Raw genomic sequence first — 20,041 nt, 5'->3', positions numbered from 1 at the left:
AAGTTGGGTGAACTATTCAAAAAGAGGTATAAGTTAAGGGATTGGTATTGGGAAATACAGTACTGTTTTGTTTCTCATATCTTGTCTGTAAATTGTTTTGGTTTCCATGACATTCTTTACGGTCTTCTATCTACTGTTTGTGGTGTGAAGTTCTTGAATTATATGACCAGGAGTATGTTTGTTCCATTTATTGTGCTAGTACCAGGGAAAAACTCTTGATTTTTTTTTTCCTTCTTCATATCAAGAAAATTTTCTTCTCTTGATATTATTTTAAAAATACATTCCTCCTGTCCATTTCTTCTCTTGTTGGGAAATCCTGACTGGTGAAATCTTCTGGATTGCTATTCTTATCTCCTTACCTATTATTTCTGCTTTCTACTTCTTTTACTTTTCAATCCCTGGAAGATTTTCTCGATTTTGTTTCCTGTATTTTCATTATTTAGTTTTCATTTCTATTGTTGTAATAGCTCTTTCATAGACTTCTATCATCCCAAAGTGAAAGCAGAATGTTAACGCCACCAAGGCAAGAAATGAAACACTCTCATGAGATTTTATATCCCATTTCAATCACGACCCCTTTCCACACTCCCAAATGTGATCATCATTCTAACTTCTACTAATATAGATAGGCTTTCCTTTTTAAAAGCAATGTATTAATGGAGTCCATTAGTTTTTCTTTAGTGAGTCTGGGTTCTTTCATCTTAAAATTATGTTTGTGAGATATATTCATTTTTATTCCATGTTGCAAGAGTTGGCTCATTTTAATTACTGAAGAATATGAATTTGGATATTACACAAGTACCATAACATATATTCATTCTGCAGTTGATGAATTCTTGGATTATTTCCCAGTGTTGTATACTGTGAAGAATGTTGCTATGAATTCTTTGTTGTTCACATATATATATATATATATATATATATATATATTTTTTTTTTAATACCCGGATTGAACTTGGAATCTTGAGTTTGTAAGGCAGGCACCAGAACCACTGAGCTAAATACCCAGCCCTGTTAACATATTTTTGCACACATATGTGATGGGTTTGTAGCAGTGATATTTCTGGGTTCAAATGTGTGCATTTATATTTTATGAATACTACCAAAGAGTTTGAGTTTTCAAAATGATTATATAATTTTCCACTCCTACCCATAAGGTAAGAGAATTTCATATACGTCATATTGAGTGATACTGACAGTCCTTTAAATATTAGCTTTATAGTTGTGTGGCACAATCTTAAATGTTTTAAATTTTTACCCCCTGGTTGACAAGGAAGGTGAAACCTATTCATATATTAAATGGTCACTTAGGTGAGTTCTTTCTTAACACAGTAATTCTTTTTAAAACTATTTTATCATCTTCTGTTGGAGTATTTCTCTTTTTATTCTTGATATGTCTGAGTACAGTATTATGTATTCTTTTTTTTTTTTTTTGATACCAAATATTGAATTGAGGATCTTTCACTTGCCAGGCAGGTGCTCTGCCACTGAGCTAAATCTCTAGCTTATATATTCTTTTTTTTGTTTGTTTTTGGTACCGGGGATCGAACTCGGGTCCTTGTAGCTTATATATTCTTAATATGTCTTTTATTTATAAAAAGGATTCAGATGTCTTCTCTCTCTCAAATTACATTTTTCTCTTTTAATGGAGTCTTTGGTTAAACAGACATTCTTAATTTTTTTTTCTTTGTATCAGGGATCGAACTTGGGACCTTGCACTTGCAAGGCAGGCAGCAGCACCACTGAACTAAATCCCCAGCCCCAGACATCCTTAATTTTAATGTAGTCCAGATTATGATCTGTTCCTAACTCAAGTGCTATTTGGTCCTAAGGAATATTAAGTGCTGTACATTCATGAAGATATTTTTTTCTTTTATCTAGAAGGTTTTAAGAAATATTTTCTATTTGGAACAACAATTTGCCTAGAATTGTAGCAGCCATTTTATTATTTTTCTTTCATATGTGTTTATACTTAACCTAACTTGTATTGCAAAGAATATCCATTATTTGTGCCACAGTGCCAGGTTTTTGATAAATTATATGTTTTTGCTTGTACAGGACCATCTTGGGTTGTTTTGTACTCCTTTTACTAATGCATTTACCTTTGCATCAGTATCACAATACTTTAATGTAGATCATTTTAGGACTTGATATCTAACTATGTTTGTTCTTCAATTTTTTCTTAAATTCAGGGTTTCTATTCTGGACAGTTTTTATCCTTGACATTTTTACATTAATATAAGAATTAATCTTTTATCTTCTAAAACATAATATTTTTGATTCAGATTATTTAAAATCTGTACATCAATTTGGACTGAATTGTAATACATAATTTTCTTTCCATATAGATATTCCCCATTTGTTGAGAATATTTTGTTCTTGTGATTGATATTTTATAGTTTAATTCTATTGAGGTTTTAGGCATCCTTTATTGCATTTCATAATGTAAAACCATCACCACTTATATATCAACCATCTATCTTTTGAACTTTCATCTGTAAAACTGAAACTCTACACTCATTAAATGATCAATTACCTTCCATCCTTCCCTCTAGTCCTCGACAATCACCATTCTGTTTTCTTTTTTGTTTGTTAAATTCTTTTATTGATACATTTTAGGTATACAACAGAATTACATTTCTCATTGGGAATTGTACCTTTACATAATGCATCTTGGTTCTTATTTTTTCCCCATTCCTAGCCCTCCCTTCACCCCCTCAACTCTTCCCTATATATAAAGACTTTATTTCCATTTCTCAGCATTTTTCCTTTCCCTTCTTTCCTTTTCCCTGCCCCTCCCACTACCCCTACTCCTTTGGACCTTTTCTTCCTATTTTGTATTATCAATTATTCGTTCAAATCAATGGTACATTTTAGGTACACAATATAATGACATTCATCATTGGAAATTTGCACCTTTACACAATCTCTCTTGGTCCTTATTTTTCACTCTTGCCTAGCCCTCCCTTCAACCCCTCCATCCCTCCCTATTTACAAAGATTTTGTTTCCATTTTTCCATTTTCTCATATTAATTCCATTCCCTTTTATCCCTTCCCCTAGCCCTCCCTCTTCCTTCCCTTTTGCCCCTTTTCTTCCTATTTCACATTACCTATTATACATTTTAGTCCTTTTTTACACTTTCAGTTTCTCACACCAGAGAAACTACTCAGTATTTATATGTGTGTGTCCTATTTATTTCACTTAAAGTATCACCTCAGTGTGCATCCACTTAGCTTTAAATGTCTCTAATTTCTCGTTTTTTATGGCTGAGTAGTGCTCCATTTTATTAAAAAAGTGCATTTTCTTTATCCAGTCTCCAGTTGATGGGCATTTGGGCTGTTTCCAAGTTTTAGCTATCACAAACGGTGCTGCTATGAACATGGGTGCACATATATCACTATGGTATGATTCTTTTAATTCTTTGGGGAAGATCCCCAGCAGTGGAATAGCGGGGTCAAATAGGACTTCCAGTCCTAGTTCTTTGAGGTATCTCCATACTGATTTCCACAGTGGTTGCAGCAGTCTACACTCCCACCAGCAGTGGAGCAGGGTTCCTCTTTCCCCACAGCCCTGCCAGCATTTGTTATTGGTTGATTTCGTGATAGCAGCCATTCTTTCTGGAGTGAGGTGGAATCTCAGCATTGTTTTCATTTGCATCTCTCCAATGACGAGTGATGTTGAACATTTTTTCATGTATTTATTTGCTATTTCTACTTCTTTGTCTGAGAAAAGTCTGTTCATTTCAGATGCCCATTTTTGGATTGGATCTTTAAATTTGGGAGGTCTGATCTTTTTAAGTTCTTTATAGATTCGAGATAGTGGACCTTTATCTGAGGAAAAGCAGGTGAAGATTTTTTCCCACATTGTGGGTTGTCTTTTCACACTGCTGGTGCTTTCTCTTGCTGTGCAGAAGCTTTTTAATAAGAAGAGATCTCACTTGTTGATTGTTTGTGCTAGTTCACGGGCAACTGAGGTTTTGTTCATAAAATCTTTTCCTGCACCAATGTCTTCAAGAGTTCTACTTAACCTCTGTTCCAACTGGTTCAGAGTTTCTATTTTAATATTTAGATCTTTAATCCATTTTGATTTTAGTTTAGTGCATGGTGAGAGATATAGGTCTAGTTTTAATCTTTGACAAGTTGAAACCCAATTTTTCCAGCACCATTTATTAAAGAGACTATCTTTCCTCCAGTGAGGGTGTTTGACTCCTTTATTGAAGATGAGATGGCTGAGTGTGTCTGGTGTGGTTTCTGCATCATCTAATCTGTTTCACTGTTCCTCAGGTCTGTTTCTTTGCCAGTACCATGCTGTTTTTATCACAGTAGCTTAGTAGTAGAGTTCACATTGGGGATTGTGATGTCCCCTGCCACGTCTCTGTTGCCTAGAATTGCTTTTGCTATTCTGGGTCTCTTCTTGCTCCAAATGAATTTTTGGATTATTTTCTCAAGGTCCATGAAGTATGCTGCTGGGATCTCAATTGGAATTGCATTGACTCTATATAGCAGTTTTGGAAGTATGGCCATTTTCACTCTATTAATCCTTCTTACCCAGGAGCTGAAGATGTCTGTCCATTTTCTGATATCATCTTCAATCTCTCTTTTCAGAGTGCTATAGTTTTCAGAGAAGAGGTCTTTGATTTCTTTCATTAGGTTGATTCCTAGGTATTTCAGTTTTTTGGATGCTATTGTGAAAGGAATTATTTGCCCTTTTTCTCTCTCAGTGAGTCTGTCATTGGTGTAGAGGAAAGCTATTGATTTTTGTGTGTTGACCTTGTAACCAGCTACTTGACTGAATTTGGTTATTAAGTCTAGAAGAGCTTTGGTGGAGTTCTTGGGGTCTTCTATATAGAGTATCATGTCATATGCAAATAATGACAATTTGACTTCTTCATTTCCTATCTTTACTCCTATAATTTTTTTCTCTTGTCTAATTGCTGTGGCTAATGTTTCCAGAACTATATTGAACAAGAGTGGTGATAGTGGACATCCTTGTCTTCTTCCTAATTTTAGTGTGAAGGATTTCAGTTTTTGACCATTTAGTATGATATTGGCTGTTGGTTTTTCATAGATGGCTCTTATCAGTTTGAGGTAGAGACCATATATTTGAATTTTTATAGGGTTTTTATCATAAATACATGGTGGATTTTGTCAAATGCTTTTTCTGCATCTATGGAGATAATCATATGGTTTTTGCCCTTGGCTCTGTTGATATACTGTGTTACATTGGTTGATTTGCATATGTTGAGCCATCCCTACATCCCTGGAATGAATCCCTCTTGATCAGGGTGTATGATCTTCTTGATGATCTTCTGCATTCTATTTGCCAATATCTTATTAAGGATTTTTGCATCTATGTTCATTAGTGAGCTTGGCCTCTAGTTCTCCTTTTCGGTTGGGTCTTTCTCTGCTTTGGAGATCAAGGTGATGCTTGCTTCCAGGAATGAATTTGGGAGTATTGCTTCCCTTTCAATTTCATTGAAGAGTTTCAACAGTAGTGGCAGCAGTTCCTCTCTAAATGTCTTGTAGAATTCAGCAGTGAAGCCATCAGGGCCTGGGCTTTTCTTAGTTGATAAATTTTTAATTACATTTTCAATTTCATTGGTTGATATTGGGTTGTTCAGAGTTTTTAGGTCTTCTTTGTTCAACTTTTGTAATTCATATGTATCTAGGAATCTGTCCATTTCTTCTGTGTTTTCCATCTTATCGGCATATAGGTTCTGGAAGTAGGTATTGATGATCCTCTGGATTTCTGCTGGGTCTGTTGTAATTTCACCCTTTTCATTCCTAATTGCATGGATTTGGGCCTTTTCTTTCCTTTTTCTGATAAGCTTGGCTAAGGGTTTGTCAATTTTGTTGATTCTTTCAAAGAACCAACTCTTGGCTTCATTGATTTTTTTATCATTCTCTTAGTCTCCATTGCATTGATTTGTCCTCGGATCTTTATAATTTCCTCCCTTGTATGAGCTTTGGGGTTGTACTACTATTCTTTTTCTAGAAGCTTGAGGTTCAGCATCAGGTTGTTTAATTGGGCTTGTTCGGTTTTCCTAATATGCGTATCCATTGCTTTGAATTTCTCTCGTAAGACTGCTTCCATTGTTTCCCATAGATTCCAATATGTTATATTGTCATTGGCATTTAATTGAAGGAACTCTCTGTTTTCTTCTTTAATTTCCTCTGTGACCCATTGGTTATTCAGAAGTGTGTTGTTGAATTTCCACGTGTTTATCAAATTTTTTGAGTTTCTTTTGCTATGGATCTCCAATTTCATGGCACTATGGTCTGATAATATACAGGGGATAACTTCAATTCCTTTGCACTTACTTAAACATGTTCTATGTGTGAGTATGTGGTCTATTTTGGAGAATGACCCATGTGCAGCTGAGAAGAATGTGTATTCTGTTTTTGTGGGGTGGAAGGCTCTGTAAACATCTGTTAAGTTCATTTGTTCAAGAGTTTGATTGAGTTCTAGTATTTCATTACTTGTTTTTAGTCTAGTTGATCTATCTATTTGTGACAGTGGGGTGTTGAGGTCCCCCACTACAATTGTATTAGTGCATATATGACTTTTTATGTCCATTAGTATTTGTTTTTTATAGTTGGGTGCACTAGTGTTTGGTGCATAGATATTTATGATTGTCATCTCTTCCTCTTGGATTGTTCCTTTTACAAGGATGTAGTGTCCTTCTTCATCTCTCTTAATCAGTGGTGGTTTGAAATCTACTTGATCTGCAAAGAAGGCAGCTACTTCTGCTTTTTTTTGGGTTCCCGTTGCATGGAGTATTGTTTTCCACCCTTTAACTTTCAGTCTATGAGTTTCCTTTTGAATTAAATGTGTTTCTTGTATGCAGCATATTGTTGGATTTTGCTTCTTGACCCACTCTGGCAGTCTATTTCTTTTGATTGGTGAATTGAGACCATTAACGTTGATGGTTATAACTGAAAGATATTGACTTGTCATTGCCATGACTTTTCCTTTTTGTTGGGTTCTCCCCCTTGACATTTAATTTCTTGTCGTGTCAGATGGGTTCATTCTGCTTTGCTTCCTGAGGTTGTGATCCTCAATGTCTGTCCCAAGGATATTGTGTAAAATTCTTTGGAGTGCTGGTTTGGTATTCACGAATTTCCTAAGGTGCTCTTTGTCAGGAAAGTATCTTATTTCTCCGTCAATTTTTCAAAATAGTTTTGCAGGGTACATCAGTCTGGGTTGGAGGTTGTTTTCTTTTAGGGCTTTGAATATGTCACTCCAAGCTTTTCTTGCCTTGATGGTTTGTGTTGAGAAGTCTGTTGTAATTCTGATGGGCTTTCCTTTGTATGTGATTTGTTTCTTTTCTCTAACTGCTTGTAGAACTTTGTTCTTCTGTTGTGTTTCTGGATTCTTAACAATTATATACCTATGTGTAGATTTTTTTTGATCAAGGCTATTTGGAGTCTTATATGCCTCACTTGTCTGTATGTCAAGTTCTTTTCCCCTGCTTGGGAAGTTTTCTGCCATCACTTCTGTGAACAGTTTTTTATGTTGTCTGCTCTCTCTTCTGTTTCTTCATTGATCCTAATCATTCTTATGTTATTCTTCTTTGCATTGTCTAGCAGCTGCTGGATTGATTTCTTCTGGTCCCTTATAATTTTGAAGCAATTTTTCTTTTCCTGGTCATTTATTGCAATCTTGTCTTCTATATCTGAAATTCTGTCCTCGCATTGGCTCATTCTGCTGAGTAGACTTTCGATGGAGTTTTTCATCTCCTGGAAATCTATTTGCATCTGTTTTATGGATTCCATTTGTTTCTTATGTTGGGATTTCATCATGTTCCTCAGCTCCTCTCTAGATTTATTAATCATGTCTTGCACTAGGGGCACAATTTCTCCTGTTATCTGAGAAATTATTTCTGATTTCATTTTTTCCAGATCCCCTTTTATTACCAGTTCAGTGTGTCCAGGTGGTTGAGTATCAGAGTGTTCCATCTCATTTTCCTTTGGGGTTGCTGTAGGTGATCTGGAAGTCTGGTTTTGAGACTTATTTATGTGTTTTCTCATTTCGACTGGGGGTGGGTGAGGCAGTGGGTGCTGTTGGCACCTGTGCGGCTCACCTCCTCTGAGCTGGGAGAGGTGGTGCAGGGGTCAGGAGCGATGGTAGGGATGGTGGCCTGGAAGTCCCTTCCTCTGGTCCAGGAACAGTGTGACTGTGGCTCAGAAGCCCCTACCTCTGGGCCAGGAGCAGCAGGAGGGATGGTGGCCAGGAAGCCCCTTCCTCTGGCTCTGTTTTCTATCTCTATGATTTTGACTATTCCAAGTTCTCCATAGAAGTACAGTCAAACAATTTTGTCTTTCTGTGACTGACTCCTTTTATTTAAATATTGTCCTCAAAGTCCATTCATGCTGTAGCATATGTCAGAATTTCTTTCCTTTTAAGGCTAAATAATATTTCATTGTAGAAATGTACTATATTTTACCTAGCCATTCCTCTATTAGTGTACACTTCGATTTCCATGTTTTAGCTATTGTGAATAATGCTGCTATGAATGTAGGTGTATAAATCACTTCAAGATGCTGTTTTAAATTATTTGGTATATATACCCAGAAGTAAAGTTTCTGTATCATATGATAATTGTTTTCATTTTTTTAGTTGTTCACACTTTATTTTCAAGTTCCATGTACATTTTGATCATTTTTGTCCACTTTACATAAATGAGCTGAAAATATTCTAATTCTCAAACACTTCTATTAGAAAAACAATACTTTTGTCCCTTGTTTGCATTTGGAAATTGGGGCTACTTCTCTCTCTCCCACCTATCTTCCCAACAAAATCAGGTATCTTTATAAAAACTTGAAGCTGAGGGCCAGAACCTTCTAAGAACAAAAATGAATAAAACACTAAGGACAAAACACTATTTGGGGGCCTCTGATGATTTTACTTCAGTGGGTGTCTGAGGTAGATCTCAGGTATGCCCAAAGAATTTGTTTCCACAATCTTACCTCAAATCTTCCATGGTGGTTGCCCCCCAACTAGGTCCTTCCTTCCTCTTCTCTTCAAACTCCTCATCTGTCTCCTGGACACTCTGTATTTTTATATTTTAGTTAGTTTTCTGGAAACTCTATTTTTGTCTCTCATCCTCAAACCATTTTAAACCCAGTTTAAAATTATTAACCCACAATATCTGGAATCTATCTCTTCTGTATCAATGGGATCTTTGGAGTTTAGAGAACACTTACTGAAGGACACAATAACAGAGAGAAGACATGTATGAGCACAAACATATTCTAAATATGTTCCTTATGTTTTTATTTTTCTTGCCATTGTATGAACTAATAAACAAAATGAATATATAATATATAAAGATGAGGAATGGAATATATATTTGCATTAAATCTAGTATCTGCTAGCCACTAATATATAAAAATCAACCAAGAGCTATCACAAAGTCAGCCTTTCTGGCAAGACTCCAGGATGATGCTGTGACTCCACCACCCTGTCTGCCCCATCAGGGTGGATACCATAACACCTCTATTTGGCCCTGAGTCCAGTGGCTCACATATTCTATGATCACATCATCCAGCAATTACTGTACTGTGAAATTTTAAGAGTGTTATCAGTGGTGGTAACAGTTTAAGAAAGATGTACAACTTTGCCATAAAGGAGGATGAACCTGAGACACTTTTTATGTAAATGGATGCACCTTGAGACCATGATTTTAAGTGAAATAAATCAAACACATATGCTTAAATACCACATTATTTCTCCTGTGAGAAACCAGAAGTGTAAATAAGAACCAGAATGGATGATAGATGTTGAGAAGTAAGAGAAAAAGTTCAAATCGGACGAGGAACAAGGGATGGAGGAGAGAGAGGGAAAGAAAGGGAAAAGGGGAAAAAAAGAATGGAGGGAAAAAATGGGAACAAAGCTTTTGTAAATGGGGAGGGGAGGAGCAATTGAAGGGTGGGGAGAGGTATGGGAAAAATGAATTAAGATATATTATGTACAGGTACAAATTCTCTATGATGAATGTGATCAGTATGCATGATGAATATGTACTAATAAAAATAAAGTTAAAAAAAGAAAGATGAATAATAATTCTTCTATAAATGTTTGGTATAATTTAGTTTTTTGAGAACTACTATAGCTTTTCACTAGTGACTATGCCATTTTATATTCCTATTAATAGTGTAGAAATGTCCTAAGATCTCCCATACTCACCAACAGTTATTTTCTTCTTTTTAGAAAGTAGCCTTTCTAATGAGTATGAGGTGATTTTTCAGTTTAGTTTTGATTTTCATTTACCTAATTTTTAGTGATATTGAATATCCAATAATCTACTTATTTTCTATTTGTGTATCTTCTTTGGAGAAATATCTACATAAGTCCTCTGCTCACTTTTAATTGAGTTTTTATTTTTGAGTTGTAAATGTTCTCTATAAAATGTGCATACTAATTTCTTATCAGATATATTATTTTCAAATATATTCTCCCATTCTGTGAGTTGTCTTATTATTCTAAAAGTGTCTTTTTGATGTGCACATCACATCAAATTGTATAGAAATGTAACATATTTGTGTATGTTGACTTTCTATTCTTCTATTTTTATTACTTTTTAGTTCTAGAGTATCCTCCTACCTATTAGTGTGTGTACGTGTGTATGTGTGTGTGTTGTGTGTGTGTCCATGTATAAAATAGTCAGAGGTTCCTACATACAAGATCATATTATCTGCAAATAAATATAATTTCACTGCTTCTTTTTCAGTTTGCATAAATTTTATTTTTTTTCTTCCGTATTTGCCTACAACTCTACTAACTGATGAAAGAAGGAATCCTTGCCTTGTTCTTTATCTCAAAAGGAAATCTTTTCATCTTTTCCAGTTGAGGATGTTTACCATGCATCTTTCATCTATGTGGTCTTTATTATTCTGAGTTTCTTCCCTCCTATTTCTACTTTATTGAGAATTTTTAATCATTAAAGGATTTTGATTTTTATTAAATGCTTTTTCTGTATAAATTGGGAAAACCATGTTATTTTGTTCATCGTTATCTTGCTATAGTGTATTACATGGAAGAATTTTTGTATGTTGAATCATCTTTGCATTCCATGAATAAATCTCACTTGGTGTGATTCTTACATGTCACTGAATTTGGTTTATTAGTGTTTTGTTGAGGACTATTGTATCAGTGTTATTCAAAAGATACACTAGCATATATATTCATATATATATATATATACACATACATACATATATATATATATATATATATATATATATATTTCTGGGCTTGCTTTGGTATCAGGGTATTGTTGGCCTCATAGAATTAGTTAGAAAATATGCTCTTCTCTTCATTTATTTGGAAAAATTTCAGAGAGATTGGTGTTAGTTCTTATATTGATAGTTTTCTACAATTCTACAATGAAGCCCTAAGGCCGAAGGCTTATTTTTCAAGTATTTTTTATTACTCAATTTAATTTCCTTGCTAGTTATATATGTATTAAATTTTCTTATTTTTGCATGATTTTATCTTGTTAGGTTTTGTATTTATAGAAATTTTTTCATTTCATCTGATATCTAATTTTTTGAAATGCAGTTGTGCACTGTGCTGTTTTATAATCATTTTTATTTGTACAAAAGGGCACCTAAAATATTCATACTCACCTCTAATACTAGGAATTTGAAGTTCTCCTATCTTCTTATTCTATTCAGCTAAAGATCGATCTTTTCAAAGACAAACAAGTGTATTTTACTTTCAGTAAAAGGGAGGGTATTAGCTTGGTTTTTTGATAAGTGAAGAGAAAGCCAGAGGTTGATCCTTATGTTGATTTTTCAAACAAACATCTCGCTTTCAATTCTGTGCCTTGTCAATCCACTGGGCTTCAGTGTTCCAAATATGAATTAACTGCTTTTAACAATGAGGTTATCAGGACAGAAAAACTTTACTGTGCTTAGTACAAGTTTCTCTAGAAGTCAGTTGTGTGTTTTAAAAGAAAAATAAACTTTATATTTCAATTAGGTAGCTCACAGAAAGATCTGTTGAAATATTAGCTGGCTGACTAAATGACTCCTTAAAAAAATAGAAAGAATTTTTTTCAAATATTTAGAAGTTTGAATACTTCAAATAAGAATCATGTTAAGAGTTAAAATTATGTATTTGCATCAGCACTGGTTTTAGGACACCACATAATAAATATTCTAAAAGTTTTATTTCTTACAATGGGCATAATATGTGTCTTCACAACTACAAACAAGAAAATTTTTAAGAATGCCAAATAAATGTTCTGGACTTTAAAAATAAAATGTAAGCAAATTCTAGAAAATAATGTGGTAGGCAAATGTTTGACAGTTTTATTGAATTCAAAGTATACCTTACCCACCAATCTGGTGAATAATGCCTACAGGAGTCATCAGAGAGCTGTGCAAAGAGGAAGTAGAGCTTGAAATAGGGAAATTGTAATGCAGAGCAAAACACCACTGATACTGCTTCAGAGTACAAGTGAAAAGTTTACTGGGGACCTACATTTTGGTTTATTTGCTATGAATTTGGTTACAGGAGTTGCAACATTACTATTTTCTTTATTTAGATGTCATTGAAACAAAGATATTTAAAAGGTCTAATATTTTGCCTTGTTTGAAATCTTACCCTAACCTGATGTCAAGTCAGGTGAGACTGCAATAAACAAGTAGCATGTACACACTAGATAGCCACTGTTTTTTATGCTGGACATAGGTGAGGTATTGCATTGTGGTATGGAAATAGGCTCTCAAAAATCAATCATATGCAATTAAAACATGATTCACACTCTTATAAGTTGTATGAGTTCACTATTTTGGCCTTAGGTTTAGAATAGAGAAATATTCACTTAAGAGCAAGTAATAATGTTTATAAAATATATTTAGCACAGTGAATATTTAATAGAATTTAGCAACTATGATTTTAACCTGGTCCCCGGCTTTCACAGTAGCATACTGTTTTAATACTCTGTACCTTTATTGTATTAACCTTTCTTACATAATTTTTAAATTTCATCAATATTCCAAGTATTTTTTCACTTATGATCTATGTTTTTCTCCTTTGCATGTAATCTTGCCTTTTTAACTCCTATGTTCCTGTGTTCTCATTTAGCTACTACTTTTCTTGAGAATAGTTCCTAAACATCCAGGCTAGATTCAGTGCCCTATTCTGTATGTTCTCACAGATCTATAATCCACTACCTACCACACTGTATTAAAATAGCATGTTCTCTTGTCTTTCTCACTAAAATGAAAGATGGTAGTGACTGTGTCTTCTTTATTATTAAATACCCAGTATCTCCTACTATAAGAAGACTCTGAAAGTTACTGGATAAATGTATAAATGAGTGAATTTTTCTGTGGACTCAATCATAAACATGATAATTTCCTCCAAAGATGGAAAAATACATTAAATGTGTAAGAGCAAAATGGGTCACTGAAGTACGATTATTAGAAGTGCTACTAAGAAAAGTAACACCAGAAATAAAAGCATGCAACAGGTGTTCCTGGGCAAGTTTGTGATTTGGAAATTGTCAATCTGGGATTGTTGACCTTATGTGTCAACTGACAATTACCATACTCGGATATTTGGCCAAATGCTAATCTAGCTGTGAAGATGCTGCTTTAGATGTGGTTTACATTTCAACCATTAGACTGCAGGCAAAGGAAAATCTCTTTCCTATAGGAGTGAGTCCCACCCAATCAGTTGAAGACAAAAAAAAAATGATAAAATGATAAAAATGATAAAAAAAGAAAATAAAAAACTGAGATTCTCCATAAAGAAAGACTTCTGTACTCAAACTGCCTTTGAACTCAAAAACATAGTATCAACTCTTTCTAGGTTTCCAACATGACAGCCTTCCCTGAGAAATTCAGACTTGCTTGCCCCTACAATATTGTGATGTAATTTCTTAAAATAAAGCTCTGTTTTGTTCTGTAAATGCACATGCTTTTGGCTCTGTTTCTCTGAAGAACCCTGACTAATACAGAACCACAGAAGAACAATGTTAAGGTGATGTTAAGTTGGAAAAGAATTGGTGAAAGATGAGGGAATAATATTTAAACAGAAGTAAATCCATGTCCAAAGACTTCAGGGGCAGGACACTGCATTTTCACAGAGAGAATGCGGAGGAGATCAAGGGGAGCACTGTGGAATACCTGAGGTGAGACAGAAAGAGTCATATTAGGCAGAACCGCCCATCTTTAAGGAAATGCACAGAAGACCACTTTTCTGTATTGGACTATATTTATTAAAGTATATACAAAATTAAAGCTACCTATTGTTAGCATGAACCATAATTTAAATACTTTACTGATATCCTTTTCTTTCTCCATGCATAAGATAAACAAGAGTGAACTATTACCAGCTTTTCACTGTGCAAACTATGAAACCTTCTAGAAAAGCGCCAGAAACAAGCCCCAGATGCTCAAATAGATGTTTGGACGTGAGAAAAGATGAATGTCTGCTACACTGACTCAAATTATCAGTAAAGTATTAGCAGAGCTTTAGTGAGCCCAGCGAAAGTTCACAGAACAATTCAGTTAAGATAAAGAAGAAGAAAGTTAAGTGTGAGGTGGGCAGAACTAGATTCGGATTATTTAATATACATTAGTTATTGTGCTTCAAAAGTAAAATTTGTCCATTTCTTGAAATGCCAGTGCACATTTTTGTAAATTTCACTGCACTTCTATTCACTACATAGCATCGTTTAGAAATTTTAACTCTGTTGTATATTTTTTAGAATTTCCAGATATTTCTGAAACTATTTACTCAGGAGTATTAAAGAATTAGGAAAAAGTGGAAGAGTAAAAGAAAAACCATAAGCAAAGCAAAAAACTTGAAATAGTCCAAATTTCAAAAAAAGCAATGGAATTTACAAAAAGGTGTTTGACAGTAAATGAATACATGAGGTATTTCCAATTCTTGGTTGAATCAGTATTTTGTATTTTAAAAGTTGAATGTAATAGTAGGGTAACAAGTTCCATTGTATATAAGTCGAGCATCAGTATTTTTCCCCTCAGAATATAGTAAATAACCTTTTAGGAAGAGTATTAAATTGTGAATCACACACACATACACACACACAATAAGGTTTTGGCTCACAAGAGGTGGAAGTCAAGAAGTCAACAGGAAGATGGAGGTGGAGTTCAAAGGACTGGGAGCTAGAGAACAAATATTGTCAATTCCACTCTGAGTCCAAAGGTCTGAGCATCAGGAATGTCAAGCTCAGGAGAAGAGTGATGTTCTAGCTCATGGCCTCAGGCAGGGAGTGAAATGCGTTTTATTCTTTTTGCTCTATTCAGGCTCTTGTAGGACTGGATGATAGCCACTTCTTACTGAGGAAATCCATATGCTTTACGTAGTCCACCAACATAAGCGCTCAAAGCTCTTGTACAGACAGAGTCAGAAATAACATTTAATGAGGTATTCGGGCATTCTGTGACCTGTTTAAATTGACACATAAAATTAGCCATTACCCTAAAATATAAATATCATGTATTTTACGGAATGAGAACTAATGTATATACTCTCGATACAATTAAGTTGTTTGGGAAGTTAGCTCTACATTTATAATCTTCTTATGGTCTGATTATCTGCCTTAGTAACTACTTTAGCTTTATTCTGGTGTTGAAAATTTTGCTCCCTGAATTTTAATGCTTCATTTTTCTTAAACATCATTTTTATGTTTGCTAATATTGTAATAAAATAAATTGTCTTTTGTCTTTTTGAGAATCTCAGAATGAGTTTGTCTGTTTTTCTGTTTCTCTGCATGTTGAGAAGAGGATAAATTAGAGGATCCCTAATATTACTAATTGCTACTCCTTTAAAAAACTGGCGCTACTAGAGTATAAGAGAGGGGAAAAGAAAACCACTGAAACCTCAGCTATCAATAACTGGCCACCTTCTGACAGGAGAACATTAACCCTACTTAAGGACTTCTTATTCTCAGATAGAATACAGCTGTGATGCCAATGAGATGTGTGAACTTTTAAATTCAGCTATCAGATGGGTTTTAAGTCAGTCTCATCAGAAGCTCTAAAATGATTAAAAGATCACTTCTAGAAAAAATGTTTATGCAAGATCTGGGTCAGTAGCCCCAGTGTTGTTCAAGGTTCAAGAAATTGGCTTACTTTGTTACAAACTACATTGTTCTTGGGTCCCTCTTATTTAATAGCTTCTTCCTGGTTGCATTTCAGAAGAATTTTAGTAGTATGATCATTCATGGGTATTGAGGAAATGTAAAATGAGATCACCAAAAATATGAACAATTTAAGTATTAGGGTAAGTTTTCAGAGTTTAGAGACTTACATCTTTATGGAATCATGGATCTTTCTTTATTCTTCAACCCTGAAACCACTTCTAAATTTTAGTCTAATCTAGCATACACTCTTACATTACCAGTATAATCTTGGCTGTGATAACCACATTTTCTAATTTCAACTAACACCAAGCTTCTTAACTCCCAACCTAGTACTACTTCCACTGTTTTACACTGTCATTCCTGCCCTTAAGGATAGAACAGAGAAACAAGAAACAATTTGAATAGAGCTCAAGATAAATCATCACCATTTTTCTTCATTTCCTTTTGTGCAGCACACCCAGTGGCTTGGGAAATTAGCAACATGAGCTTTATTTGTGGACTTTTTTTTCTGGTAGTGTTTGCCAAGCCAACTATATATAAGCACTTCACCCTTGTTTTCTTACTAACATTCCCTCTCTTCATTGAGAAGTGGATGTTACAACTCCTGATTAATTGTGTTATAGAACAACAATTACTGAGAAGCAATTTGGTTTTAAAAATTAACCTACTAGGGGGGAAACTTTGATTAAACCTCATGAAGTAATAAATCAGCCACAATGTCCTTATAGAAGTGGGACGATTTCTATTTTTCTTGGGCAGCAGCCTTTGGTATTGGCTGTAAGGTGGGATACCTGGACGATTAGTGAATGGCAATTTAAAAATTATAGTAGTTTTTGCTACATGAGGGGATTTTTAAAGAAATTATTATTTTGTTCAAATAACATTGCTCTCTGAAAATGACAAGAATGAAAAAACTAACTATCCCTTAATTTCAGGCAGTGTTATCTCAAGCAACAATAGTTCAATGATTTTGTTCTTCTTTTTAATGACCTAAGCCCAGGGTAAATGATTTATAATGTTTGCTTCACAGTCACACCAGTAAAATCATATCATGAAATGATCTCTACATCTTTCATGATAGATTACTTTGAATAAAATCATATTTAGGCAATATCCAATATTTACCAGTCTCTTTCAGATATGTCTAAATTATAACAAACAGTAGGATGGTTCCCTAGCTGCAAATTACTTTATTTCCACAACAGAGATTTCTTTTCTTTATATTTTAAAACCTTTATTCAGATAGTAGTGATAAGTAATTCTAGGGAGAGTGGTATCACAAAATTATGTGGATTATTTTCACATAAATAACCAATTTTTGGAAAGAAGATATGAAATAGACCTTCAATGTAGGGATATAATTTAATTAATTTAGCCATATATATCTATGGATGCATATTTATTTTAGATAAGTGTATATACTATTGGAAGTGACTTTGAAATCCCATTTCTGTTGTATGCCTTGGGTTCTGTGTTCTTACTATTCAAATTTAAAGATAGCTTTATGAATTAGAACAAAATAAACTTATTTGGAGGCAATCTGAAATTCAGAAGTCATTAAGTCTGCTTCGGATTTGAGCTATAAAATATTATTTTAATTCACTGTCAACTTAATTTTACATAAATTTTGTTCTCTTAATCCTACTCATCTTCATAGATGAATGCAATATAAAATGATGTTTTTTGGAGACTGAGATTCTATGATAATTTTTAACTGGAGAGGTTTTGAAAAAGTTTTAAAATAAATTGAGGTTTCCTTTTTTTTTAAGAGGGGTTTTAAAAAGGGATTTAGAAAATGCTTCCAGGGATTTCATTTCTAGTAATCTTATGTAAATTTTATTTAGTAAACATTTGTTTTGTTTTTAAATACATATTACTTTAGATAAGTTGCTAAATCATAAAGCATTATATATATACCAGATACAGATTTGCAGTTACACAAAATGTCATTTTGAAATACTTCCTGAGCAGAATACAGGATTCATTTTTGAAGAAAAGTAGAAAACAAAAAGCAAGAGAAGCACCTAAATACAAACTAAAAGAACATTTTAAAAATTGAGATCATGAGTCAAGCCTCTCAGTTAGGCTTGTTTCCAGCCCGGAGTGATATGCAACAGAAGACTGTTTACTACTCTACAATCATACTTTGCATCTGATAACCTCCTGACACCTAAGGCTGTGAGAGGTTTTGCATGATTTCCATGCCAACTAATGATTTGAAGAGGTGATGGAATGGCTTGTCCATATTTATATGTAGGAACACGTTTATTTTGACATACATATTTTATTTTTCCCATCTTAAGGCTAATGTCTATTTTAAGAAGTGTTATAAAGCTCAGGAAAAGAAGAAAAAGAAAGAAAAAAATACAGAGAGCAAATATGAATATGCAAATTGAATTAATTAGGACAAAACAAACTTTATCCCTTGCTCTTGGATTTAATATGATTTTGAGAGTACATAATCTCTGTGAGAACAATTTGGAAAATAAAAGAATGGTATTCTAGTTTGAATATATAAAAAAGATTAAGTGTTCTGAACATAATAATAATGAACTGGGAAAAATAATGAAATTCACTCAATGCTAATATGCAAGCACCAGGGGTGCTGTAGGAAAATTATAACAATAAAATCTAGTTTCTCATTAATTATACCATTTCACAAACTGAACACTGAGTTTCTAATGTCCAACAGCACTTATATAGACGAGATCACAGACATAGTCTGAGATGTTAAAATGCTGGAAATCTGTCTTCCCAGGAGGATTTTTGCCAATTAGTTTGGGACTAAAGGATCCAGCCAGGCATGAGGCTGCCCAGCAAGGTTGAGGATCAAAAATTGGGGGGAAAAAAAAAGGAAACATTTTACAAGAGAGCTGAAAAATCAGCAACTCAGCTGGCTGTACAAAATTGTGCTTGAAAGTGATGTTAGGATTAGGAAGCTTTCACAGTGGATTGTTTATAATTTTAGAGATCTTTTAGGAGAGATTTGTTATGTTTCTGGCACTGGAAAATTGTGTAAAGATTTGAGGTTGTGCTTTCTCATGATAGCCAACACCTTATTTAAGGAATGACCTAAACAGCTCTTTGAGCAATTATTACAGAGAAAACGATGGGGCCATGATAGACCATTTTTTTTTTTGCCTTAAAATGAAGGAAGTATTTTTGAATATCTAGACATCTTTAAAATAGATTAGATGGGTCTTTATTTAAAAATGAAGCATATCATATTTAAGGGAAAGAAACCTCTGCTCAGTAAAAAAAAAAAAAAAAAAAAGCACAAAACATGAAAATAACCTCCAAATTACTGAGCTGCTTTAACAAAGGAAAAGAACAAAGTATAAACTTTATTCTTACCTGAGTTATTTACATCCTTTATCCTTAGCTGGTTAGCTACACAGCTTATATAGAAAAAATGGAAAGATATTTCCTGTTCATTCTTTTCTCATTTCCTATTTCTAGTGCATGTTTGGTAGAGGACTCATTGTACCTGCTCTTTGAAAACCTGTCTTCTGCGTTTCAATAGTCTTCATTAAATCTTTCATCACTTTTCAATCTGTGTATTTATAATGCAACTAAAATTACTATGTGACAAGAGGAGATAAATGAAAAATAAAATTAGTGAAATTTAGGTATCACACATTCACTATATTTTGAATATTGAATATCCTGCCAGTACTTGCTGATCTTCACTTTTTTAAAAAACTGGAATTCTCTATTTCCTTCCCCTGACTGACACAGCAATCTTCTATTTTCTTAATTCCCTTTTGGAGTAGAAGCAAATGAAATCTTTGATTCATTTCTTTAATATACAGGGTCCTGTTGAAGATCCTGCACATATGCAAATAGTAGTTATTAGATGATTAGCAAACTCTAAGGTGATGACCAGTAACTGAGAGTTAGATCAACACTGATCA

The sequence above is a fragment of the Heterocephalus glaber genome, unplaced genomic scaffold (genome assembly GCF_053883595.1).
Source record: "Heterocephalus glaber isolate CG9 unplaced genomic scaffold, H.glaber_assembly_v1.0 deba00000546, whole genome shotgun sequence".
Lineage (NCBI taxonomy): Eukaryota > Metazoa > Chordata > Mammalia > Rodentia > Bathyergidae > Heterocephalus > Heterocephalus glaber.
This window is presented reverse-complemented; position numbering follows the sequence as displayed.